Here is a 27466-nt window from a genome sequence, read left to right on the forward strand (position 1 = left end):
CCTAGAAAGACTCATGGACCTGTGACCACCCGAGAACAAAGCGGCACCACCGTCGGACTGCATTCCTGTCAAGTCCTCCAACTCAGAGGCTTGCCAAAGTCCGATGGCATGCTATGATCATATAATGGTCAGGACTGCGTTGTGGCTGCAGCAACCTCGGTTCGAATCCGAGTCACCACAGTGGGCTGCGGTAAAGCACCAGTCGCCCTCCTTTTGCTTTCCCTTTCTTTGAGCCCGCACTGGCTGCGACCCTTGTCTGGGGACCATACACCAGAGATTTCGGTCACAGCGCGCCTGGCGGATCCTAGAAGGGAAACAGGCCCCCACAGTACACGGACCTGGGTGGGGCGCAGTCCTGTACCTGCTCCCTCTGGATCCCCAGAAATGTGTGCCTGGCTTGCAGGAGTGCAGTCCTGTGCTCTCAGCTGCGTAGGTGGAGAGATTGAACGTTCTCATGGTTACAGTGGCACATCAGGGTCCCCCAAGTTTTATGCTGACTGGACATTACTGAAGTATCAATACTCAGATCAAGTTAGTGAAAACTACGGTCATCCTAGCATGCATGTCCTACAGATAAGCCCATGTTCCCTGGCTTACTTACTTGGCCATCAACATTCTGACAACTGTATTTTTTTCTTGATTATAACATGAATGAATGTACCCCCACTCAACATTGCTTCCCAGAAGACATTATACTAATGTATACTCTTTTCAGTGTAAGTTCATACTTACCCCATTTTTACTGATACTGGATAACAGTCATCTAAATAAGTACAAATGAGAGTAGTTGGGAACATGTGCTGGGGAAAGTATAAAGTAGCATAATGTTCTCTGAACAATGTGGTAATGTACATAAAACCCTTTGTGTCTGGCATGGTGACTCATGATAGAGATCATGCAGATCTGCCTGGCTAAAAGTTTATGAAACCCCATTTCAACCTATTAAAAAAGGGTGTGATGGCACACAACATCTACCATCACAGCTAGGTGGGAGGTGTAACTAGGAGGATCACCTATCCAAGACTGGGCAGGCATAAGTGCAAGATCCTATTCATAAAATAACCAAAGCAAAAAGAACTGGGTGTGTGGTTCAAATAGTAGACAACCTGTCTGGCACACACAACTCTGAATTCAAACTCCAGTACTGCCTAAAAAACAAAACAAAGCAGCAAAACAAACCTTGAAAATTAGAGACTCTCTTAAAGAAATATTAGGCATTGCAGGCAAAAATTGATGTTAAGGATGTTAATATATTTACATCAAAAAAAAAAGGAAAGAAGTCAATGCTCTATAAAATACACTAAAATTTGAGAACCACTGCTGCAGATCCTTGCCACCCACAGAGTGGTCTGAGGACCAGCAGAAGGTGTATCACTAGGAATCCAGAACCTCAGGCCCCACTACAGATGCTAAGTCATAACTCGCATTTTAGCAAATTCCTCAAGTGATTCAGAGACACATTAAAACAGAGTAGCACTGCTTTAGATGACATCAATCAGCAATTCAGTGTTCTTCCTCTTGCAATGCTTCCTCAAGAACTTCCTACTAACTACCTCATGGCATTGATGATGTGGTGATGCCATAAAATAATACCATAGGAGCCTCTGCTCTTGTATAACTGATGTTGTCACAAATGACAGGTTTTCAGATTATATTAAAATGTTTTTGATTATGGAAACTCACCTTAAACAATTTGGGCTCCCTCCTCCCTTTTTATGCAGAAATGAAGAGATACTGAGATGTTGGGTATTACAAAACATTCGATGTTTGCAAGCATGACAAAACACAAAGGAGAGTATTGGATTTGTGCACACTCAGGCTTGTTTTCTTCACATTTTTATTGATGTATTATTTAGTGTAGGAATTCTAAGGTGATTATGTCTATTTCTCTGTCCCATAATTCAAAGTTTCACTTCTGTTTGACTGTTAATAAGGTTTCCATGATGCTCTTTCAAGTCTCTTCTAATCTATTTTACTTATTTCAAACAAATTATTCATTCTAAAGTGTGGCTGTGACTACATCTATGGCCTAATTACAAATTTTGGTGTCACTTCATGAATTTCTGATAAAATTCCTATTTCTCAGCTTAGAATTCTTAGGCAGATCCTGTCACTCCCCAACTTACTGGTTTCTACCTCTTGTTCTGGAAAACTAAACTACTTATTTTGAAATTTAACACATTTCACAATCTATCCTAATCTTCATTTCGTGTTCTCCCTAATGAACCCCTCATTTCTAAGTCATTAAATTGTTCCCAAGACATTCTAGGTTTTTTTTTAAAAACTTTAAGCCTTTGCACCTGTGACTACATCTTCATCTAGGAAATTCCTATCATTCGAGGGTCACATCAAATGTCACTTCTTTGGAGAAGACTTTCTGCTTTCCCTAGAGAAGCCAGCTGCTCTATGCATCTTCCAAACCCCAAACTCTCCATTCATATTGCTACAAAGGAAAATCAGACACACTATATTATTGTGGACTGGTTTCCATGATTATGAGGTACCTGAGAGTCAGGTATATTCCTTATTCTCCCTTTATCTTTATAGCTAACACAGTACCTGCTACATAGTGGATGCTTAACAAATGCTTTGGAATGAGTTAATGAAATGAATTTGTAGACAACCAAAACAATAATTTTTGAAATCTATGTGTGAACATTGAAAATTGCCTAGAATAACCATAAAAAAGTTTCATAAAATTAAATTTATATTCTAATCACACAAAGTATATATTATGTATATATCTGCAATTATATGCCCATGTCTACCAAATAATAGTAATAATAATAATAATAATATCTCCTGGGAACTACTCAGTACAGGTTACAGGGTACGAGATAAGTATACAAAGGTCCATTGCTTTCCTATATATCAGAAATGAGTAATCAGAATTTGAAATTTAAAAATGCCATTTATAAGAACATCCACAAATTAAATATTATTTAGTCATAAATCTAACAGAATATGTGTAGGACTTAACATGAAGACTATAAAACTATAAAACAAAGGGAAATCAAGCATTCAAATAAATGGAAAGATTTTCTGTGTTCATACATTGGAAAATTCAATATTGTTAAGATGTCTGCTTTTCCTAACTTGTCCTATAGATACAATGCAGTCCCAATCAACATCCCAGCAAGGTACTGTTTCAATATCAACAAACCAATTCTAATTTTTGTATGGGAAGATAGAAAGCCAAAAATACCCACTTGGTCCTTAAGTGTGGGCTCTGAATATTACTTTTCTTCCAAAGAGTACTTACTTTTAAGGGAGAAAATGTACGAACTTGACACCAACAAAACCAGACAAACTCCACTTCAAGCAAGAACATCAAGGTTAACACTAGTGGTGATAAGTCATTTTGATACTAAGTACCCTCGAGATAAAGAACTGGGAATGACACTTTTCCTCAACTGTGTTCTTCCCCCAGATATATAGAACCTCAGAATAACCCTGAGTAAAACATCAGGCAAATCTTAATTGAGGGATATTTTACAAAATACCTGACCAATACAAAATACTACCAAGGACATCAAAAACAAAGAAAGTCTTAAGAAAATGTCACAGCCCAGGGGAACTTAAGGGGCCATGAAAATCAAATGTAATGTGATAGGAAAAAGCCATTAAGAAAAACTAAGTAAATCTGAGTAAAGTATGAACTTATCTATACTGGTTCACTGATTATGAAAAATCCAGCATTATGACAAATGCCAATAAAAGGGGAACTCAACATAGGGTCTATGGGAGGACTATATTATCTTCCTAATAAATTTCATGAATCCAAAACTGTTCTAAAATTAAAAGTTTATTTAAACATGTTGTTTGTACCTAAGCATTTTTAAATTAAATTGATAATGGAAGAGTTGTCTTGGAATTAATATGTTTGAGGTGTCACATTCCTAACTTCTAAATTTTATTTCATTCATTCAACAGATATTTTAAAAGTCCCTTTAATAAAATACTATATTAGGTGGGGAAAAATACGAGTCTGCCATTGCCATCTGAAGGTGCAAAACTAAATACAAGGAATGGAGCCATACTTTCCACAGCGAGTCTGGGGGTCAATAAATGAACTGAATTATATATGTCTCCTTTATAACAATTCTCACAAGTTTCAATTTTTTCAAGTCACTAAAGTGTCAACCACAACCTTCCTTTCCTTCCAACTACTTGATTGGTACCTTGATAGGGTTTATCACTGTGTTAACTCACTGCAGTATTGAGTCAGAGAGTAAAAAAAGAAGCTTCTCTCAATTCCTGTGTCCTGCCAAGGATGAATAAATCCTCTACAAATGTTTTTCCTTGGTTGTATTTCTGGCCTAGGTACAAAGTTCACACATTTGAGAAAGAAGTTCATATCTCAAAAAGAGGGAATGGGAAGCTGAGACAGGACAGTTGTGAGTTCCAGGCCAGTCTGAACTATGTAGAAAGACACTGTCTCAAAAAAATTTACAAAAGGGGTGGGGAAGGGGGAGAATGAGGGGCCCTAAGGGGGCCTAATTGGAACTTGAAGGGATTGAAGGCAGTAAAAGACAAAACAAAAGAAAAAAACTCAGGATTCTCCTTCAGTGGGAAGAACAAAGAAAGGATGGGGTCTCCTGTTCCCTTGTTAGACTTTCAGAGCCCCATGGACAGATACTCTGTGAGATGCTGTACCCAGTATCTATTATCTACACTTTGGAATCTACTAGGAAGATTTTTAAAATAGTGTCTTGGTGGTACCCTGCAGATTGATGAAATTGCTTTTGTCTAACATGGAGAAATGGTTGAGAGCTGCTAGTATGAGAGACAGGTGCTGGCCCCAGAAGTTCACAACACTGATTTATTCCATCATCTTCCAAATCCCTTTCAGCAGCCATCCTTAACTTAACTGCAGAGTGCCTGAGGGCAGAGGCAGGACATGATATATCTGTATCTCCACATCCTCTACCACAGTTTGAGGTCCAGAGTGTTGATGTAGTTTTAAAAATGAAATGTCATCATCATTTATAATTTAGAAAAGCTGGGTAGAGGCTGTAAGGCAGTGGGCTTCTATGTTGTCTGTGTATTAGAAATACCTAGTAGAGCTTTTTTGGGACCCCAGGCCAATACAGCCAGAACTCATGGGTGGACTGACATGAGTATTTGTTAAAGTTCCCCACATGCTTGAAGTGGGGAGTCAAAGCCAAGAACTGTTGCTCCTTTAAGTGCTTTTGTGTCTATTCATTGTCTTATCCTTTTTTCTTTGCTGTTTTTGGAAGGGGAGAGGAATTTTGAAATTTACAGATTTAAAAACCTATTCATTTAAGGGTGTTTATTACTTAATTTTCTATTTTAAATAAAATTTACAAAAGAGGACACATTTTACATTATATTATATCCACATGGTATCTGTTAGAAGTACAGAATTCTATTAAATGACCTAATGCTATATCTCAAACACCTAGAAGGACAAGAATAAGTTAAACTCAAAAGTTGTAGCAGGAGAGATGTAGTAAATTAAACCATGGAAAATTAAAAGCATGTTAAGGTTCTGCCTCACTCCTGTTAGAATGGCTACCACAAAAAACACAAATAGCAAATATTGGCGAGGATGTGAGGAAAAAGGAACCCTCATGCGCTATTGGTGGGAATGTAAATTAGTACAACCACTATGGAAAATAGCATGGAGGCTCCTCAAAAAACTAAAAATAGAACTGCCATATGATTCAGCAATTTCACGCCTAGGGATATATCTGAAGGACTGTGAGTCAGGTTACAATAAAGGTACCTGCACACCCATGTTTATTGCAGCACTATTCACAATAGCTAAGCTATGGAAACAGCTAAGATGCCATACTACTTATGAATGGATTAAGAAAATGTGGTATTTATACACAATGAAATTCTACTTCAACCATAAAGAAGAATGAAATTTTGCCACTTGCAGGTAAATGGATGAAACTGGAAAACATCATGTTATCTGAATTTAGTCAGGTTCAGAAAGCCAAAGGTCATATCTTTTCTCTCATACGTGGAATATAGACCCACTACAAATACAAGCAATGCTATGAAAACTAGGTCATGCTAAAGGGAGGTCACATATGAGAGAAGGAGAGTAAAAGAAGGAAGTTAAGAAGGTGGATATGGTTGATGTTCTTCCTATACAAGAATAAATATAAAATATTCAAGCCTGTTGAATTTACCATATGAAGGGGACTAAGGAAGAAAAATAGAGGGGATGAACCAATTCAGGTTATAAAACATATACATATTGAAATGTCATAATGAAATACCCTCTATAGCTATCTTAAACAAAGAGAAATGTCATTTTTTAATAGAAATGGAGAACAGGAAGGCAATACAGGTGCTGTCTTGGGGTAGGTAACAGTGGGAGAGGGAAGGATAAAGGGAAAGGGGGTGGGAGGGTGAATATGGTGAAAACATTTTGTACATATGTATGTAAATGGAAAAATGAGACCTGTTGAAACTATTCCAGGAATGGAGGTGTGGATAAAGGAGAATGATGGAGGGGGTGAATTCAACTATGACACATTCCAATAATTTTTTATAAATGTCACAATGTACTCCCAGTAAAACAATAACTTAAAAAAAGAATAAAACAGAAGTGGAGAGAAAGATGCTGTAAAAAGTAGATAACCTGATTGACACAAGGTAGAAATCAAATGGAGCAATAAACAGAGGATTCACGCTCCGCTTGTTCCCCAAACCTCTCCTCAGCTGACTTGTTGTTTTGGCACCTGTGAAAGGCGAACAGGAAAGAGAGTGATAAAGACTAAGGGCTGAGACATAATGGGGGTCATGGGACATCAAGGAGAAGGAAAAGAGAGGCCAGGTGGAAGAGGAGATTGTTCAATACTACAAGTTATCACTCAGTCAGGGGCTTCCCATGGGAACTCTCTAAATGTGAAACTGTGGCCTCTTATCTCACATGACCCTAACCTCCTGGCATTAGCACCAGGCAGCATCAGAGGCTTTAGTAGGCAACATTGAGAATGACACAGAGTAAAAATGAACATGACCCAGATGAAATGGATGTGAAGAGTGGAAATCTCACTTTTAAGAACACCTGGAGTTTGCTGGGCATATTGTCTCATGCTTGTAATCCCAGCTACTTGGGAGGCAGAGATTGGGAAGATTATGATCCAAGGTCAGCTGGAAGAAAATGTTAATGAGTCCTGACTCAACCAATAAGCTGGGCTTCTTGGAGTGTGCCTTTTATCCCAGTTATGGAGCTATAAGTGGGAGGATCATGTTCCAAGCCTGAACCAGGGAAAAACATGAGACTCTATCCAAAAAAATGAAGCAAAAATGGCTGGGGGCATAGCTCAAGTGGTAGAGCACTTGCCTAGCAAACATGAAGCCCTGAACTCAAAGCCCAGTATGGTAAAAAGAAAAAAGGAGGGTGATTTGTGCCTTTTACATATGAAGGTTTCAAAAAGAGGGGAATACAAAAAAATAAGCCAAGTGTGCCAGAAGATGGAGTTGAGGATCCAGGATCTCCTCTATTACTGAAGAATTGCTCACCTCAAAAGAAAAATTCTGATGATGTCAACTTGTGTAAGATCACCAGAATGATCTAAGAGTTCAGTATTAAATACTCAAAGCTGTATTGAATAGCAACTGAGTTGGGAAGATTAACTTCCCTAATGATGACACAAAAACATTATAAATAGGCATTATATTTCAGGTCTCCCAGGAAAGGAACTGAGATGGAAATAGCTAAGAAAACAATTAACCTAGCCAAGGCCAATTCAGTAACTGGCCAGCCTGGGACCTAATTGTAGGTGAGATCCTCAATTCAAGTTCCTGCTCCCCCTAGGGTTTTCTCTTGAGACAGGGGCTGAATTTGTTGCCTGGCTTTCTTTGAACTGCTGGGCTAAAGTCTCAGTCTCTAGAATACCAACTAGCAGGGATAGTAGGTATGCTTCACAGTACCAGGTCTCACCTTTAGGACACAAAGTCCTATTCATCATGCTCCTCCTCAGCTTGTAAAAATTTTCTCTCCACTGCCCACTAAATGATTCTATCTCACCTTGCCTTTTAATTCTAAATCCTGGTCACACACTTACCCAACCTCTCTTCTCACCAGTCCCTTACACAAATCATGCCCTGGAACCAGGTGGCCCCACTCTAACCCCTGTTGAGGATCATGTATTTTCCAGCATCCAGGTCTTTGTCTAGAAGTGATTCTCTTGGCCTGCTGGTTTCCACATTTGCTCAAAGGCAGAGTTTATTCATCATTGATCTTCAAATACTTAGGACACTCATAAGATTGCATGATGGGTCAACATCTTAATCCAACAGAAGTGTTTGTTAGGACTGGTGGAGGAAATCAAATGTTACAGCATCAGCTTAGGAAGTGTGAGACCCTGAGTTTAAACCCCAGTATTACCAAAGAAAAGTTTGTTAAAGAAATTATCAAACTGGGGATGAAGCTCAGTAGAGCTACTTGCCTAGCAAAAAAAAAAAAAAAAAAATATATATATATATATATATATATATATATATATATATATATATATATCAAGCACAGAGTGGGAAGGATTGAAAGGGCCACTGCCACAAGAATCTCTTCAAGGATCTTTGGCATATCACACACCTTTTCAGAAGTCTTGTGATGCCAGCTTACTCACAAGGGTCCATTCCACCCTTACACAACTCTGGTGGTAAGGAGAGCACTTTCTATCTGGCCAACCTGATGTCCTGAACTCTTTCTTCATATGTTTTCCTTATTTAGCTCCATGATGTCACAAAGGAATCTGCTCTCCTTTCACCAATTCCTTCAAATATTTGAAATTGCATCCCATCTCCATATTATGGCCTGAATATTCTTGGGTTTTTACAGCAAAATATGACAGGACAGTGCTAAAAGTGAAGAAAGAATTGTTAAGCCAAAAGATTCCCAAGTTGGCACACTTGGAGATGATTAGCAGGTGGCTCCTCCCCACACACACCAATCCAATTTTCACCTGCTATGGAAGGGCAGACTTGCTACACCTCCAGCCCTGCCCCTGCTCCCAATAAGTACATGTGCCTCATGTAAGGTTCTGAGGTACAACTATGGCCCACATCATTGAAAAATCCTTTCCTGGCACCTTGCATTCTTTCTATACCCCCTGAAGAGGACACATTTCAATACCACAGAACTTTCCTTTCCTATCATCAAAAAGAAAGAAAAGATTCTAGTATGTAATACCCCAACCTACTAGAAATTTAAACATAAAACTTTTGCTCTTACTTTTAGTTCAATAGAGTAGCTTCTGGGCATATATGACTGTTGAGTATTTGAAAATTGGTTAGTGGGATGAGAAAGTGCATTTTCAATACTATTCAATTTATATCTCATTTAAATAAAAGTATAAAAACTGAAGCAATATAAAATATCTTTTTCTTAAGTTTTTACAGCTGAACTGTGAATGTAGCTCAGTAGTACAGCACTTGCATAACATTTCTGAGGCCCTGGGTTTGATCTCCAGCACTGAAAAAAAAGACAAAGGAAAAAAATACACCTTTTGTACCATTACATTTTCCTTTAACTGTGTAAGTAGTGTATAAGATTATATTATGTGCTGTATCATTTTTATTTTAAAATGTGGTTATTAGGAAGTCTTGAATTCCATACATGACTAATATTTTATTCCTATTACCCACTCTACATGCTACCATCATTTGAGAAGAATTACAGAAGATGGAAGCATGTTTAATGTTAACCTGGAAACAAGATCAATTATGAGAAATGCTATAAATCCTCACTTCAGTAAACTCTGCATAAGAATTATTTCTCAAATAAATGATCCAAATGGAGAGAGCAAGATGACAGAGAGAAAAACCCAGAAAGTATGGAGGAAACAATAGATATAAAGACATATCCAACAAATTCCAATTTGCAGGTTTTATTTGAAACTTGATGAACAGGAACTAAAAATAACAGGAAAACTGAGCACTGACTTAATAGTTAAATACAATAACTTTCAAGCTAATTTAAGAATTATTTTATGAGCGAGATGGTATATTAATCACAGATATCCAACACATTCCTGCATCTCCATGAATTGAAACAAATATCAGATGCTCAAATTGCAATGTAGAAACACAATAAATGTGAAAAAGCAAGACAATATACTTCTTCAGATGTTCATAAATCCTCAATAACTGAATCCAAAGATACTGAAGTGCTTGACATGCCAGACAAATAATTCAAAAATGTAGTTTAAAAATTATCAAATGCAATTCAAACAAACAGATGAATGAAGTCAGGAAGTCAATTCAAGACCTGGTTGATAAATTCAGCAATGTGGATGAGAGCAGAAATGTTGAAAATAAAAAAGTCAATAAATCAAACTTTAAAAACACAGAAGAATGTAACACCAACAAAGTAACTCAAGCAGAAAAAAAGAATATCAGGGATTGAAGCCAAGGTCAAGGAATTTTTACATCAGACAGCAATAAAGAAAAAAATAAGCATTTATGACCACAACTTTCAAGACCTAGGAACATGATCAAAACATCAAACATAAGAGTCCATACAACAGAAGGAGCTGAGATATAAAATAAAGAAATAGAACATTTAGTCAATGAAAATATAACAGAAATCTACCCAAATCTAGGGAAACATAAGGGGATTCAAGTAAAGGAGGCATTTAGAACCACAAACAGACACAACCAGAAAAGAACCTCTGTAGGTCACATTATAATTAAAAAACCAAGAGTACAGAAAAAAAAGAGAGACTATGAAAAGCTAAAAGACAAAAATGGTAACTTAGCAACAAAGACAAATTCATGGAATTACATTAGACCTCTCAACAAAACACTAAAAACCAAGAAACACAGAATAATATATTTCAAGCAATGAGACCGAATAACTGCCCTACATGATTACTATATTCAGCAAAGTTAACCTTTAAAGTTGATAGAGAAATAAAGATCTTCCTAGATAAGTATAAACTAAAGCAATATATGACCACCTAACCAGCATTGCAGAAGAAAATTCTATACAGATGTTGAAGAAAGTCACAATCACAAGAGCTCAAGAAAGATTAAATTTCACAAGAGGAATAGAAGGACAAGTGAGAATTATGAAGGAAGCACACATGTTCAATTTTGTAAAACAAAAAAATCCTTTAAAAAAATACTCAAACCAACCAGGAAAAGCAGCAACAAAATTATTGGAATCAGCAAACATCTTTCAATAATCATGCTAAATGTAAATTTAACTCTCCAGAACAGAAGGATTTGGTGGTTGGCTTGAATAACAAGATTCAACTGTTGTTGTCTGCAAGAAAAATGCCACAATGGGAAAGACACATATTGACTAAAAGTGACAGGATGGAAAAAGACAATCTAAGCAAAAGGAATCTAAAAGCAAACAGGAGTAAAGATATTCATATATGACAAGGCAGACTTCAAACTAAAATTAGTGAGAAGAGATTTTTAAAAAGGTCACTATATACTAATTAATGTAACAATCTAACAAAAAGAACACTTGTAAGAATACATGCACTGAATATCAATGTACTAAATTTCATAAATCAAACACTACTGGATGAAAGGGACAGACGAGTGCAAGTACAATATTTATGGGAAATTTCAGTTACCCACTCTCAACAGATTATCCAGACCAAAAAAAGAAATAAACAGAAACTTCAGAGTTAAACTGCACCATAGAACTTAACAAATATCCACAGAATATTCTATACAATATCTGGGGATACACATTCTTCTCAGCAGCCCATGGACCATTCCAAATGGATCACATTTTCAGTCATAAAAGAAGTATTAACAGTGACAACAATAGGACTGAAGGATTGAAGCAGCAATAAAAAGTCTTCCAACAAAGAAAATACCGGGACTGGACAAATTCACTGCTGAGTTCTGCCAGACCTTTAAAGAAGAACTAACTACAATGGTTCTCAAACTATTACATCATTTAGAGTTGGAAGAAATGCTTCCAAGTACATTCTATGAAGCTAGTATTATTCTGATACAAAACTCAGATAAAAACTGGGGCTGAACTATATATGAAGCCACATGACCTCTTGACACACTTGGAGAATGCCCTTTGAATGAACAATTAGGAAGAGCAAGGAAGGCATCATGGAGCTCACAGCAGGCATTCACCTTGGCTACACAGGGATCAGAATTTATAAGAAATTTTTAGAGTGTTTTTCCAAAGCAGATCAGGAAAGACCAGAAAAGGATTCACTCAAAATGAAAAGAGTGAAGGGAGAACAATCAGTACAACCACAGTCCAACTCTTTTACTCTAATTTCATGAAGGCAATTCCACACCAGATTACACCATAAAGCATTGCTAGGAATTGTTTCAATATATAGAGCCATGAATATCTAAAGTAAAAGGGATTACACTGTGTTTTCCTATACTTTCCCCTCTATTTTTATTTCTACAAAGCTGTCCTTCAAAAAAGATGCCTTTTTAGTATCAACTGCAGTCTAGAATGGTGTGGAAGTGTAAATATACAACACTTTCCTAAGTTTCTCATGTCATTTATTATTGTTCTTTCAAGTAAGGGAGACAGAAAAGTTATATTTCAGGATTTTATTGCAGGAAAATCAGTGATCAAAAGTAAAACTTTCAAGTTGTGGTCCTGATCTTATTAGAGTTCTGGGAAGTAAACATGGCAGAATATTAGCTACATGTTTTATTTTAAAATGAAAAGGAAACACTTTAATGTAACCAGAGGAAGTATTTTGTACAGTTACTTTCAATGTAGCTATCACTTCTTTTTTAATCTTGTATTCAAAACAATTTTTGCACATGTACTACAATATGTAGGCTACACATCTTATCCATCCAGCTCCATGTTATGCTATGATATACAAACAATTTTGTTTACAGGGTAATACAAAATTTTATCAATGGTTAATTGATGGTCAGCTTTTTCCATGGAATAAGCCTCACATTTCTGACAATTCCACCTTGACAAACTGAGAACATAATAAACCCATGCTCCTCAGTTTATGCCATATGTTAGCATCACCTGGTAGCTTCTTTAAAACACTAACAACAAACCACATCTCACATAATTTAAGTAAGACTCTCCAGTGCTTATTTCATGGCAGAATCATCTGGAGATAGGAAGTAGACCACCATTTCCCATGACTCAATTTACATATGCCCATCTCAATCATGATTGTCTCCTTACCTATCAGCTCTGTGGATTTTACTCTTCCTTCTGACAGTTTCAAGCAAATCCCTCTCTTGCCAATTGCACTGGCCTGAGGCAAAGCTTGTTTTATGGGATCTTGATATAACTGGCCCTGGACCCACTTCCTGTTAAGTTAGTTAAATAAAATGCTCTCATACTGTCAGACATCCAGATTCAATGTAGTTGTAGTTTAGACTCATAACTGGACATGTTAAGTGGAAAAGGAAATAAGAAAGAGAACAAGGACTGTGTAAGTAGCTCATAATCTATGCAGTTTGAAGTACTGTCATTGGCATCTACTTTTGGACTAATTTCCCTTTACAGTACCATTTAGTATCCTCCAGGTAATGTCAGAGTCCAAGAGGTACAGACACTGAGTCCTGATCAAACCTTGAACAGCAAAAGGCTGGAGACATGGGCTGAACACAACACTGACACCAGGACCCATCTTTCTCCCACCAATAGCCCAGTTTGCATTTTAGTTGTAATCAGAATGCCTTTTCATTAATTTTGACAGCTTTCATGTGTATGTCCTATCTAAGAATTAGGTCTGACATGGTCTGGTTCCCTGATGTAAGCACAAGAGGAGAATCTACATTAGTGATTTATGAAGGGCATGCACCCAGAGGAAAGAGGCAGTGGAAACTGGACAACTGGGAACACAGGCAAAAGTCCAAGAAAGAGTGGGTTCTGGGGAACTGCAGTGATTGTACTTACAAGGTGTAAAGATGCTCTTCATATAATATGGATAACAACCAGCCAGGCTTACCTATGGTAATTTAAGTATCAGGACAGCAGCACTGAGCAGGAGCATACTTCACAATGAAAACAGGAGATGAAATTTGAGGTAAGAACAGACAGAGGTTACATCAGCTGTTGGACAGAACATACCTTAAAGAGGAAACACAGTAGAAGAATGAGCTCAATACTACATAGAGAGTCATAAGAAGTAAGTGTATCCAAGAGCCACAGATGTGATTATCTCTGTGTCCTGGTCCAGGAAATCTGCATACTATTCTGTACTTGCTGAGTAGTAGTTTTCTCTTGATAACCTTCCATTTCAAGACATTTGTGGCATCAATGAGGCCATGTAGAAACCATGTATATGATCAACTGAGCCTTCAGGAACATCACCCTCCAGCTTGGCAGGGTTCTTCATTTCAAAGGAAGCATACAAATTCACCTTGGAAAATAAAACCATAGTCATTATTTCCTATGCCCTTATTGGGATATAAAAGGATCATCAAGTAAAGAAAGCAGGCTGGGACAAGAAAGTCCAAGGAGGAAGATGAAGGCTATAGACACTCTGACGCTTTCATGATTGCCAATGTTTCTTACATATCCAGTAATAATAAGATGGCCAGGAGGCAATGGTACTTCCAATTTATTAAAATATTCAAGAAAAACAGGATTATTAAAACCATATATCTCTCAAGAATATAAGGCAAAGACAAGCAAATGACACTGGATATAGGCTGTGCTTTTGGAAAGGAAGAGATGATAAAAATCAGGCAAAATCAAAGTTCAAGGAAAGCCCTATGAGGGAAAAGAACTGCGGGGAGATTAATCCTGGGAAATTTACAAAACTTGCATAAATATCTTATGTATTTCCTATATGCACATTATATATAATACACATTCCACAAACACTTAATGTATATGTTCCAGATACATGTTCATTATTCACATGTAGTGAGTATATAACATATATGCATTTAATTATCTGATTACACAAATTCTTAAACTGGAAAGTGGAGGGATAAAATATATAATGTTATAATTACTATTCTAGTCAGTTGAAATGTGAGAAAAAAATGCAGAGAAGGAGGTTGTGAAAAGAAGATGGCCTGTTAGATACCAGGAAGAAATGATAGCATGAAGCAATAAACCTTGGATTCACACTGCTTGTTCCCCAAACCTCTCCTGAGCTGTCTTATTGCTTTGGAATCTGTAGAAGGGAAGCAGGAGAAAGAGTAACTGAGTCCAGGTGTTTAGTATTGGCTGGGCTTGTGGGAAGCCAATGGAAAAAGAAAAGAAGCCAGATGGATGAGAAAACAGTTAAATGCAAGTAGCAATTCACATGTGTTAAGGACTGCATGTCCTGTAGTCTAGGAGTACTTCCCATGGGAACTGTGGAAGTGGGAGACTCTGGTCCCTTATCCCACATGACCTTCACTTCCTGACATTACCACCAAGCACATCAAAGGCTCCAGGAGTTGACATTGAGAGTGACATAAAGGAAAAATGAGCACTGTCCAGAGAAAGTGGTCATGAGGGGTTGAATCCTCAGTCTTAAGAACATCTAGAGAAACCCAGGGGAAGTGGCCAATAGCTGTAATTCCAGATACTTGGCAGACAGACTGGGAGGATGGTGGTCTGAAGTGAGGTGGAGCAAAATGTTAGTGAGACCCCATGTCAATCATTAAGCAGGGTTTGGTGGAGTATACCAGTTATCCCAGCTAAGAGGGGCTGCAGGATCAACTCAAATGATAGAGGCTTTAGCAGGTGTGAGACCCTGAGTTCAAATGTAGTTATCACCAAAAAAAAATTTGCTAAGATTTGTCAAGCACAGTGTGAGAAGGATTGAAGGGGGCCACTGGCACAAAATCCAAGTCCAGTCCCACCATTTACTGAAAAGGAGACAGTGATGCCTTGGCACTGAGCTTTAAATGAAGCCACATGACCTCTTGACAAACCTGGAGCAGACCCTTCCCATAAACACAGACAAAGAGCAAGGAAGGCACCAGGTAAGCCAAAGTAGGCACCCTGGGTGTTGTGTCACCTTGGAGAGACAGGGATCAGATTTATAAGAAAGCTTCAGAGTGTTATTCCAAAGCAGATCAGGAAAACCAGAAAAGGGTTCACTCAAAATGGAATGAGTGAAGGGAGAGCAGTGAGTACAACCAGAGCACTACACTTTTCTCTAATTTCTTGAAGGCAGTTCCACAGCAGGTCACCTATAAAGCATTTCTAGGAATAGTCCCAATATCTATACTCACAAATAATCTAAATTAGAAGGGATTGCACTGTGTTGTACTATACTTTCCTCTCTGTGTGTTCTATTCTCTCCAAAGCACTCCTTTAAAAATGATTCTTTTTTAGCATTTCATGGTGGTCTAGAATGGCATAGAAGTGCAAATGTCCAGCCAGGCACTGGTAGCTTACACCTGTAATCCTAGCTACTCAGAAGGCAGAGATCAGGGTGATCATGGTTCAAAGCCAGTCCAGGCAAATAGTTCACGAAACACTATCTTGAAAATACCTAACACAAAAAGGGTTGGTGCAGTGGCTCAAGGTGTAGAACCTGAGTTCAAGCGCTGGTACTGCAAAAAAAAAAAAAAAAGAGAGAAAGAAAGAAAGAAAAGAAGTGTAAATGTACAATAATTCCTAAATTTCATGTTTTATGTATTATTGTTCCTTCAAGGGAGGAAGTTGAAACATTTTATTTGAGCATTCAGGAAAATTACTGACCAAAAGTAAAACTTTCAAATTCTGATCCTAATCTCATTAGAGAACTAGGAAATAAACATGGCAGAATGCAAGCTACAAGTTTAATTTGAAAATGAAAAAGAAAATACTAAATTAAACTATGCATAATTGGAGGAAGTATTGTTTGTACATTTACTTTCAATATAGTTATTATTGTTATGTAATCCAGTATTCAAAACATTTTGTACACATGTGCTTCAATTATGGTGGCTACAGGCCCCATCCATTCATCTGTGTTTTGCTGTGATATTCACAGTTTTCTTGAGAGAGGAATACAAATTCCATTAATTGTTAATGGATGCTTGTGGAGAGCGGACTACATGAGCACAGGTGTATGAAATAAGCTGTGGGTTTGAGTTTGGCGCAGCCCCAAAACTCAGAAGGGAGCAAGCATAGTTATGCCCAATACATTGCACACTTGAGTTGGCACAGCCTCAGTTGCAGATATGGGCAAAATGAAGTACAGCTGTTTTTCCTAAGATGTTTAATTCAGAGAGAAGCTGTTACAGGTTCCTCCTGTTCCTGAGGATTACAATGTCACACTCCCTTCCCCAAGAACCACCTCTCCATCTTGTTTTGCCATTGTATATAATAAACTTGCTGGAGATGGAGGTGTCTAGTGTGTCTCTATCCAAGCTCCCAGCCTACCTGTCCCCAGCTTTATGCATGTTTGATCTTCTGTCTGTTGTCTTTTTCTGCATCTCCTGTCACACTCAGTTAGGTTTATAGGACAAGCTTGTGTGGGACACAAGAGATGCTATGCTTTTTTCTATAGATATTCCATATGTTTTGGACAAATTTGTCTAATTATCCTAAAAACATCATTGATCCATGCTTTCCAGTTCATGCCATATATTGCAATCACCTGGGAGCTTTTTCAAAATACTGAGGCCCAAACCACATTCCAGACTATTTAGTGAGACTCAGGTGCCTCTTCATAGAAGCATGATCCGGAGTTAGGAAATGGACCACTAATTGCCATTACTCTCATTTCATATTTCCATCTCAATTATTATTGGCTTCTTGCCTACCAGCTCTATGGATTTTACAATTACTTCTGACAGTTTAAAGAAAATCCTTCTGTTGTCAATTGCACTGGCCTGATGCAAAGCTTTTCCTGTATTCACAATGAAATTTATTAGGTTTTGATATAACTAGCCCTGGACACACTTCCCATTAAGGGAGTTGATTAAAAGGCTCTCATACTCTCAGACCTCCAGTTTCAACAGAGTTGCATTTTAAACTCATAACTGAACATGTTAAGAGGAAGAGAAAATAAGAAAGAACAAGGACTGCCTAAGTCACTCACAGTCTTATCTATGAAGCTTTGAAGTGCTGCCCTTTGCATCTACATTTGTACTGATGTTCTTTTTAAGTACCTTTCAATATCCTCCAAGGAATGTCAGAGTCCATGAAGTACAGATACTGAGTCCTGATCAAAACATGAATGCTGGCAAAGGGCTGAAGACATGGGCCTGAAAACAACGCTGACACCAGGACCCATCTTTCTTACACAAATAGACCAGTTTTCAATTTGGTTTTGTAATCATAATGCCTTCTCATTAATTTTAACAGTTTCCGTGTGCATGTTCAATTTAAGAATTAGGGATTGACATAGTCTGGTTCTGCAAAGCAGGCAAAGAGAAGAATCTGCACTAGTGATTTATGAAGGGCATTGTCCCAGAGGAAAGAGGCAGTGGAGCCTGGGTAGCTGAGAAGACAGGCAAAAGGTCAAGAAAGAGTAGGTTTCTGGTGAAGTTGACAAAAAGGTTCAAAAATGATTCCTTTTTAGTATTTCATGACATTTCATATGTCAGTCTAGAATGACATATTAGTGCAAATATACAAAAAAAATCTTAAATTTCACACTTGATGTATTATTTTTCCTTCAAGGGAGGGAGATGGAAAAGTTTTATTTGAGAATTTTATTGCAGGAAAATCACTGCAATAAAAAAAGTTTCAAATTTTGGTCCTGATCTCACTAGAGGACTTGGAAGTCAACATAGCAGAAAGCAAGCAAGTTTTATTTGAAAATGAAAAAGGAAATATTAAATTCCACTATGTGTAATTGAAGGATGTATTTTTTTGTATTTTTAGTTTAAATCTAGCTATTCTTCTTTTTTAGTCTTGTATTCAAAACATTCTGTGCACATGTGCTTCAATATGGAGGCTACCAGCCTCATCCATTCCTCTCTTTTTTTTTTTTTTTTTTTTTTTTGCTTTGGTACTTGAACACTTTGGTTGAGATGAGAATACAAGTTCTATTAATGGTTAATGGATGCTATGCTTTTTCTATGGAGTATGCCACACATTTGGGACCACCCTGCAAACATCATAAGTCTGTGCTCTCCAGTTTATGTCATACCTTAGAATTACCTGGAGCTTTTTAAAAACACTGATGCCCAAACCACATTCTAGACTATTTAAGTGAGACTCTTGGTTGCTTCTTCATGGCAAAATGATCTGGAGATAGGGAATAGACCACTGATTCCCATCACTTTCATTTCATCACCCCATCTCATTTATGACTGGCTTCTTACCTATTGGCTCTATGAATTTTACAATTACTTCTGACAGTTTCAATCAAATGAGAGAGCATCAATTGCACTGTCCTGATGCAAAGTTTGTCCTGCAATTCACAATCCATTTGATTGAGTTTTGATATAACTGATCTTGGACTTACTTTCCATTAAGTTAGTTAAATGAAGACTGTCATGTTCTCAGACCTCCAGATTCAATACAGTTATATTTTGGACTCTTAGCTGGACATGTTAATGTGGAAAAGGAAATAAGAAGGAGAGAACACAGAGTACCTAAGTAGCTTATGTTCTATGCAGTTTTCAAGTACTGCCTTGGGTGACTACTTTTGGTCTGATGTCCCTTTCCAGTGGCATTTAATATCCTACAGTTTATGTTAGAGCCCATGAGGTACAGATACTGAGTCCTAGAAAGCCTATGTATGCTGACACAAGGCTGCACAAATGGAGCTAAAGAACACTGACGCTAGGCCAGTGTGTGTCTCCCATCCATAGCCTATAGTTTGCCATTTAGTTTTTTCAATCAGGCCACCTTCTCATTAATTTTAACACATTTCATTTGCATATCTAATTTAAGAATTAATGAGTAACTTGGTCTGGTTCTCCCCAAGCAGGCAGAAGAAGAGAATCTGCATAAGTGATTTATGCAAGGCATGCTCTCAAAGGAAAGGGGCAGTGGATCTGGAAAAGTGGAGGGTAGAAGGCTAAAAGTCAACAATATGTGGTGTTTCCAGGAAATCACATGTAATTAGCTGCCTAAACCATGCTCTTCGTATAATGAGGATAACAACTGGCTGGACTTCCCTCTGGCTGTTACAGTATCAGGACAGCAGTAGTGGATAGAAGCAAAGTTCAGAGTTCAAACAGGAAATGAAGATGGACGAGCATGGCAGGTTGGCTACCCATGGAAATTTAAGAAAAGAACATACAGAAGTTACATCAGTTGTTGAAAAAAACAAATGCTAAAGAGGAAACACAATAAGAGAATGAGATCAGTCCAATATAGAGAGCCATAAGGACTAAGTGTATCTAAGAGCCACAGGCATGATTACCTTTATATGGTGGATCAGGGAATCTGTATGCATGCTATAGTTGCTGAACAGTAATTTTCTTTTGATAATCTTCTGTTTCAGGACATCTGCAGTCTCAATGGGGCCATGTTGAATACCACATGTATTGTCAACTGAGCCTTTGGGAGCATCATCCTCCAGCTTGGCAGGGTTCTTCATTTCAAGGGAAGAATCCAAATTCAGTCCTAAAAATAAAACCACAGCCATTGCTACCTATGACCTTACTGAGATATAAAAGGGTCATCAAATTAAGATAGTAGGCTGGGATAAGATGGCCCCTGAAGACAAAGGTCCAGCACACCCTTGCTGCTCACAGGCAAGCAAGGTTCATTGTGGTTCCACTTGGCTCATTAATCCCTCTCCAAACTGCTGCCTATGGATCTGTGGCCTCCACAAAGGACCTGGCTGACAAGGATATAACCTGGCACAAGAAAGTCAGCAAAGCTCGGGAGCCACCTGACCTCTCATCTTCACTGAATCAAAATGGGGTTCATAGGTGGGCTACAGACAAACTTCAGCCCAGTCAAGATGAGAGCACTAGACTGGGGGATCCTATGGGAGACCACTTGGTTTATTGCATTGTGTTGAGAGTATTCACTGTCTTGATTCAGAGCAGGGCTGTCTTTAGGCACATCCAAGAGGAGAGCAGTGCCTCTGAGAAGTTTTTGTGAGTCCAATGGATCAGGATGAGTAAAAGGATGGAAATACTCTTTACCTGATGAATCTGCAAAGAGTTCTTTCACTTTCTCCTCCTGAAGCTGTCTGTCAAGTCTAGTGAGATCAGGAGGAACAAAAGATGAAGTCAAGATGGATAACATACTAAAGCAAACCAGTTTGTCCTTATGAGAAACTTATAGGTGGGGTTCAATAGAATGGAACTCTCTTTTCCAAAAGGACAAAGGAAACCATTCTCCTCTGACTTGGGCACAGCTTCATTGTCATGGAGGTGAGAGAGAGGCAGAGACACAGAGATTGAGTGTGCTTCAGATCAATGTACTGGCCAACTAACAAGCTGATGTGGAAGGAAACTCAGCTACACCTGTAAGGTGCAGTCACCAGAGGGGTGGTGGACCTTCTTCATAAGTGACATTGAATTTTACATACAGCTGTGCAGTGAATATTGACTCGATCATTGTAGACTAACAGTAAACTTGTGCTTCCTAAGCCCTTTTCTAGCAATAGTGGAACATGATAGGATTTTGGAGGGAACCTATTTATGTTTCATGGCATATGTGTCCATGAACTTGGACCATCAGTGCAGAAAAGAGATGTGCATCTCATCTTGATTTTAGCCTTAGAAAGGGAACAGTGATCTTTTCAAGTGCAAAAAGACCTGAGATTGCTTCATTCACCTTGGTCACTCACTCTACAAGTAGATCATTGGTTGAATGAGTAACATCACTGCCCTCAGCAGTCTTTCTTTATCCTCAATGAGGAAATCTATAATTATTTTCACCTCATAATACAGACTTTTAGAACCCCTCCCCCATATGTTAACCTTGTTTTCTAGTCCCCAATCTTTCATAATTTCTTGGAATACAGTGATTCTTCATCATCATCTTCATCAGTATGGTTTTCTACATACAAATTCAGACTCCAGAGAGTCATTAAATAGCTCTACCTGGCCCATTTCAACAGAGTGGCCTATCTGAGCATGCAGATATAAATCATGTATGTACGATTTCAGGATGCACTTGGAGAACTGTGCTCAATGATCTCATATGTTGACTTTGGTAATGGGAGGGATACATACAATCAAAATACCTTATAGACCAGTAGGAAAACATCATAGTGAAACACATTCTTTGGAAAAAATTAATATACTCTAATAACAAATTCATATAGCATCAAAAGAAAAAGAAAGAAATGGCCTGTGACAATATGCAGACTCTTTGTGCAGAATGTCCTGTTTTAGTGGATCATTAGTATGGCATGCTGGTGTGTAATTGGTCAAAGTTAAACTGTATTTTGATATCTTGATAACTGGGTACTTGTCCAGTTTCTTCTGGATTTCTCTAGCTATGTCTTTCTTCCTTCTAAAATTCTGAGTGCTTGACTTTAGGGACCCTGAGGGGTTTTATTCTCACTTAAGTGCATTCATGGGCATTCCCTCATTCAATATTTACAACTAAGAAGCAAAACATGATTTGTTCCATTTCACAGATGAGAAAGCTGAAATCATGAAAGGATAAAATAGCCACTTGCCCAGTCATGAAGTGAGTGTTCAGGAAAATATGGGAAACTTTCATTCTTAGTCCAGGTTCTCAGCATTCTAAAAATATGTCTCTTGTCCTTGAGCACTGAATGGGTGCACCTTGGGCCCCAAAGGCCACCTGCTCTCCTTCATGGATGACAGAAAATTGGAATACTTTGACTTCCAACTGAGTACATTTCTCCACTTTGTTCCCACCCAGGCTGTGTGCACCCTGCTGTGACCTCACTTGTGACTGGAATCCAGGGCAGCTGTAAAGTTACTACTGGAGGTGTGGAATATCCTGTGAGCTGGAGACCTTGATATAATCAGGGTCATGGCCAACTTTCCTGCACTAACTTATCTTGTGGACCAAGGGCTTCAACAGCCTGCATGACTCAGCCAGCTGCTCTCCATGGTCCTGACTCTGGTGGTTGTCAGGGTTTTGGTGTATGAGGAAGTCCTTGAGATGCTGAGTGAGGGTAAAGGAGGCCTCTCTTTTTTCCTGAGTCACCTCTCCTACCTGCATTTGAACCAGGACATCATCTTCCCTAAGGTGGAATAGAAGAAATTATTAGGGTGAAAATGGTGTAATCATAGGTGTTCAGATTTTGAGAGGGATTTCTCTGAGAATAATCCCAAAATACCTTCAAGGTATAATTCTGCCTCATTCTTTGGTGAACCATAGCCTTTTCTTTTATTATATTCTGTGTGCACTGGTTCAGTGGAAATGCTCTAGAGCTATTTATAGACTCACAGAAGTCTTGTGGCTTCTGGGCATCTTTCTCTTAATGTTAAAGCAGGATAAAAATTTTCATTTTGTGGGAGCTTTTTTGTTTGTTTGTTTTGCTGTTAAATGCCTGCCAACAAGTGAATGTGAATCATGCAGAAAAAAGTTACACCTCTGAATCTTAAGCAGGTAGAAGAGAACAGGTCATCTCTGAGAGTGCAGAATATTCCTCCCCATGGTTCACTCACTCTTGATGGGACAGACTGCAAACTGCCACTCAAACTTATTGTTTGAGTAAATGAAACAGAGTAATAGCAGATTTTCTTTATTCCTGAATCATGAATGTGGCACTCTTTGGCTTCTTTGTAAGATCTTTTGGGGTTACTCTCCGTATTTTTCATGATCGTTACCTTCCCCTAATCACTAGTATTTACCTGGGGTTCAATTCTGGTAATACTTGTTCTTCATTATTATCATTCTCAACTTCAAAGTTTTCTACAATGAAATTCAAACAAGCCTAGTTAGACATCAGGCAGTTCTATTCAGCCATTAGGACTGCTGTGGCTTATCTTGGCACAGAAACATAAATTGTCTGTGTGAATTCAGAAAGGCCTCATGTTTGTCTTTAAAGAAATGCCTACCTTGATTTTCTAACCCATGAAGTGTGTGACCCAATCTCCATAATGGCATGCTCTACATTTAATTTAGTAAAGAAAGAAAAGCATCTTTGTTCTCCAGATCCATACATATGTAGAATCCAGTGACCTTCAGGCCTTTCCAGCTGTACCTCCCACTGTCACGTAGCTGGATCCCAGATCAGTGGCTTTACATGGCTCTCACACCAAACCAACTACCATCCCATGTCTCTCCAAACATCTGGGGATTTCACTGGGTCCTTCATGCATTTGGCATGTTCTGATAAATAATCAATACATGTCCACTTCCTGAACACTGTAAAACAGTTAGGTATGCATTTTCCCTCCAGAGATCCTGGGGGACTTGCATAGCTGCGTTTTGGAGCTCTTGCCCAACTTGTCCCATCAGGCACCTTCCTTTTTGCTGCTTCAGATGGCAATAGAGGACTAGATTTAGGTAACATATACAAACTGCCACAAGGAAAAGAATACTTGTCACTCTCTAAGGCACAAACCTCACTACTCATTGAGGTTTGGGGTGCCAGGATGCAGCTGTGCCTTCAGGGAACATTGTGTACACAAGTAATGATAGTGCCAGGATGTTCAAGTACTCAGAGGAATACTGAAGGAGGATAAGTTCAGGAGGAGATGGACTGGAGTCTAGGGCTCAGCAATCTTAGGAACATCTCCAAAAGCATAGGTAAAACTACCATCTTCCTGAGACAACTGCAGATGCTGAAAGAATACTGTTCAGAAATGATATTTAACAAGGCAATTGAAGAAGAGATGAGATGACCCATTACAAAGCAGACTGTGGGATTCACTCACTCTCCTCACCCAGGCCGGAATTGTTTCCACACACTGCATTTGCCAGGGTGTACCACAGTGAGAGAGGCATAGCCTGAAACCAGGAAGAGTACAAGATGCCTGACCTACCTCATCTCTGTGCTTAAAACTCAGTTCTAGAGTTTTACTGAAACCCATGTGTAGTTGCTGTGCCTGTGGCAGACAGAACTCTCTACCACACAGAAGCCTTAGCTAAAGAATAGAGAGGCTAAATGGGAGATTATTAGTTGTCTTATTCTCTTCACAATGAGTGTACTTACCAGACACATCCAGAGCAAAGCATGCCATGTGTTTCTCAGATAGGGAGGCTGGACTCTTGGGGGGCTGGCAGAACTCAGACAGGTCATGGCAACTAGATAGAGCCAAATACTGCTCATCCATTGAGTCCTGCTGTAATTATCCCTTCCTCTTGCAGCTCCCTGCTGAGTCCAAGTGTGTGAGGAGAAGAGAATGTTAAACAATGAAAGTTTGGGCTTAATTTCTCACTTGGACATGATGAATAGCTTAAATGAGAGGCCACAGAAGGCAGACAGGAGAAAGCAAAAACTCCCTTCTGTCTGAGGCAGAATAAGACCATAAGGGAGTTTGAGAACAGTATGTGTGAGGGGAGAGAGAGGTAATGCACTGGTCAGATAACATGCTGGTGAGGAAGGACACTCAACCTCCATGTATGGTGCAGGCATGGCATGCATACCATGAGAGCCACAGAAGTTGCATTTTGCCCTACTTTACTTGTGGGGTCTCAGTGAAGAAAGCTTCCTGATGTGGGAATTCTAGGCCTTGTTCTTTCACTATTGTATTTAGGATGAATTTTTTTTTGTTGCCTTTTCTTGCTATGAAATCCCAGACAACCAACTGCTCAGAAAGAGCATGTGCCTCTCTTCCCAATTACCTAACATAAGAAAGTGCAGAGGTTCACCCCAATTGCAGGAAAACATGAGGTTAGCTCACCTTGGATTTGCCTGACTCCAGGTTAGTAAACTAAAAAAGTAATAGAATGTGGAAACTAATAAACAAGTCATCAAGAAAATAAACTCCATTATAAGCTGGCAGAAAGGATGAAATAGATATATTCAGCCCTTTCTGCTTTCCTTGGACTGGGGATCTCCAGATGACACCACTGCATAATAACCCATGATTTCAGATGACTTTAAGAACGCAGGCTCCTCCTTTTCTTCTTGCTTCTGATCACCTTGAGTTCCTGCAAAATACATTCACACAGAAACAATCACAATAAAGGCTCCTGTAATGACTCATTACACTGTACCAATTTAAACACATGGGCATAAGTATTCTTGGTGTGAGAGCAGGATATCTTGAGAAAAATACCCAAAAGTCTCCAGATTTGGTCCTCTGAGAAATGGAAAAATTTCTTTTCCCCAGTCATGGGACAAGCTGTTCCTGACTTGCTCAACTAATATCACAGTGCCCAGCCTCTGTCCTGAACCTGGTGATCAGTTAAAACTATTCTTTATCCCAGTGAGCAAAAAAGCTTCAATAGTCACTTTCTAGATATGTGTCTGCAAGGTTCACCTCTTACTCTGTCAGACACTCTGGTTTTTCTTGGAGTTGAAATTAGGTATTGAGACTAAACCGAGGATGGAATCTATACACTCTTAGAAAAGAGTTCTAATGCTACAAAGAACAAGGTATTGAAAGTGATGGAATGGGCCACAGCAAATGCCATGCCTTCAGGAATAATTCCAAACACATCCAAGATGTGTTTGTATGCTGGTAGGTATATGGTACCTTATCATTGACAAGACAAATTAGAGGAGAGAAAGAAACTGGGGCTTGGAGTTGAGGAGCCATAACAACAGTATCTCCAATGATGTAGTCAAGAGTACCAATCTATTTGGATGACCACGAATGATCAAAGTACACTGTTCATTATCAACAATTAGCAAAAACATTGCAGGAGAGATTAACTGTCCCAGATTAAAGAACGATCTCAGGCATCAGTGGTGGCTGTGTCTATGTGTAGTTGCTTCAACCTTCTCTCCCTGATTCTTTTGTGTTCATCACTCTGAAATTACCATTGGAGTTCCAGAAATATGGTTGCTATGAATGCAGGTCTTTTTGTAAAGGAATACTTACCAGCTGCATCTAGGGAAGATTTTACATGGTTATTCAACAGAACACCAGTGATGCTGGGAGGATGCTGGGAAAGAGATCATGATGACCAGAGGAAGTCTTAATATCTTCATCGAATGAGTTCTCAAGAGTTTCTTTTACTGTCTCCTCCTGTCACTGTCTGCTCGGCCTGGTGGAGTAGAATGTCATTAAATCAAGAGGATGAGACACAAGATTCCCAGGTGCTCCTGATAGAGGCATACAGGAGTGATAACATATGGTAGGGGTGCTCCCTTCAAAGAGAAAGAAAACAATCCCCCAGAATGAGGACAAGGTGCAGCAGACTTGATGGAAGGAGACAGGAAGAGGAGCTTAGTGCTCTGACTGGACAATGCACTGATGGAGGATTTTCAACACCCCCGCCCCAGTATGGTATATTACGTGCAGCACACAGACAGAACTGTAACAGTGACTTAACTTTTTCTGTAAGTTATGCTGACTTTTATATCAAGCAGAAGAGTCAATGCTCCTGAGACACTGTACAGTCCAAGAGTCTTGGCCATTTTAGGACTGTTTGTGTATAGAGTGACATGATACAATTTTCTTCTTGGTCTGATTAGGTTCCTTGCTATGAAATGTCTGCCAAGAAGATACAACTAGCCATACAAAAACTAGATATACACCTCACCCTCCATTCTATCCTTACAAGAGAGAAGAGGTAGACTCTGGGAGTTCAAAGACTTCACAA

This window comes from Castor canadensis, chromosome 12, assembly GCF_047511655.1.
Source record: "Castor canadensis chromosome 12, mCasCan1.hap1v2, whole genome shotgun sequence".
NCBI lineage: Eukaryota > Metazoa > Chordata > Mammalia > Rodentia > Castoridae > Castor > Castor canadensis.